Source organism: Monodon monoceros, unplaced genomic scaffold (assembly GCF_005190385.1).
Source record: "Monodon monoceros isolate NGI ecotype Baffin Bay Population unplaced genomic scaffold, NGI_Narwhal_1 Super_Scaffold_2, whole genome shotgun sequence".
Classification (NCBI taxonomy): domain Eukaryota; kingdom Metazoa; phylum Chordata; class Mammalia; order Artiodactyla; family Monodontidae; genus Monodon; species Monodon monoceros.
In genome coordinates, this window is record NW_021703776.1 from 86,391,843 (window position 1) to 86,393,705 (window position 1,863).

Here is a 1,863-nt window from a genome sequence, read left to right on the forward strand (position 1 = left end):
AAGAAGAATTGGTGGCCATATTTGCAATCTACCTCTCACACCATTGGCTGAATGTGAGTCGGCCAACTTCACACTCATCTCATTTAACTCTCTCTGTAACCTTGGGAGGCAGGCATGAGGACTGGCTTTGATTAGCCAGGTCTGACTCTAAAGAAGTCCTATTAGGCCCTTTGAATGCTGGTTTGTGTCTTTTTATTTCTTTGGCAGCTTGAGAGTCCAGATACTCTGTTCTGAGACAGGCATCCATCCTGCTGTTTTAACTCTAAACACTCATCTACACAGACGTGGCTTCACTCGGGAGGAGTGAAGTGGCAGCTACGTTCCGTATTCTCACTGTAAAGCCAAGCTTTTGTGTAGTCAATATATGTTTATGAAGCATCTGCTATGGACAAGGCACTTTCTGCAAGGAAAGGAGGGACCCTCAGTGAAGAGAGGTAACTAAGGAAGTTTGGCCATAAGGTGTAGATGTATGTTGTGTAAAGTGCCCAAAATACACAGTATATCGGAAACCAACAGAGTCTCCTATTAATCTCATGGGAAAGCATCATCTATGTGAAACTGTCCATTACAAGAATTATAAGGTTCCTGCCTTCCCCTCATGGCTGTCAGAATCTCTCACCAGGCCCATCTTTTCTCCCCCTCTTTTAAAGTGTTATCCCCTAGGCTCTGCTAAGACATTTTGACACATGAGGCAGCACCCTTCCCCATCTTTCCAGTTTCCTGTGAGCAGGTTTTATTTCAGTATCAGTGACTTCTCAGAGATTCTTCCTGAAACATCCAGGCCAGCCTCTTTGCCTCTATTTATGCCACTTCCCATTTTGGGACTGTCCAGCACCTCTTCCTGTGTTTCTCCTCCTTTCTTGAAGACCTTAACTCAATTCTTACCTCATCTATGAAGCTTCTGAGCATCCCTGTCTTGGGACACAGATTTGATCTCAACAGACCACTCCCACGGACCAGGCTGGGGCCCTGTTTTATCCACCTCAAGGAGTGAGTCCTATTTTCCAAGAGTGGTAAAGGGAAAGTGGTGGTCATGTTGCCTCCAACTCAGTCCCTCCCTGAGGGCCTGTAACATTAACTAGAAATCAATCAGGTGGGACTTACTTTCTCCTGTGTACTTTTTTTTTTTTTTTTTTTGCGGTAAGCGGGCCTCTCACTGTTGTGGCCTCTCCCGTTGCAGAGCATCAGCAGGTGGACTCTCATCCACTGCGCCACCAGGGAAGCCCTCTCCTGTGTACTTTTAATTCATTTAGAAAATCTCCGTATCCTGCTGCCCCAACAATAATGCAAATCTCTTGATTAAAGAGATACAGACTTTAACTTTTATATCGCCAGCACCTGAAACAGACCCCTCTTACATAGGTTGTGTAATTTAATTGCTGATAATAATGACCTGTGTATTTCCTGTGTTTTACATCACGGCCTGCATGGTTTGCTTTCCCACAGAGCGCCACCATTGCAAACTTGCTCTTAACTAGATGAAGTATGTTGTGCTTTTTGAAGTGTGTGGCTGTGGTGGGATTTCTGGCACAGTTCATTCACCTGACTTCTGTTTGCCCTTCCTTCTGTTTTTATTATTTAGTGCCATTGGGAGGCTTTGGTTATTAAACCTCATGTCTCTCAAACGCCCTTTCCTTTCTATCCCTTCTGCGATGATTTCTTCCCGAATTCCTTCTGCTCTTCTTTGATCTTCTTCTGAATGTCCTAGCATAACATCCTCATATCTTCTTCCAAAAGACTGTATATAGTCCCTTCTGGTCATCATTTTAACATTTTAATCATTTTAATCTTAAGTTGTTGTCCTGCCTGGCCCCCAACACACACACACACACACACACACACACACACACACACACACACACA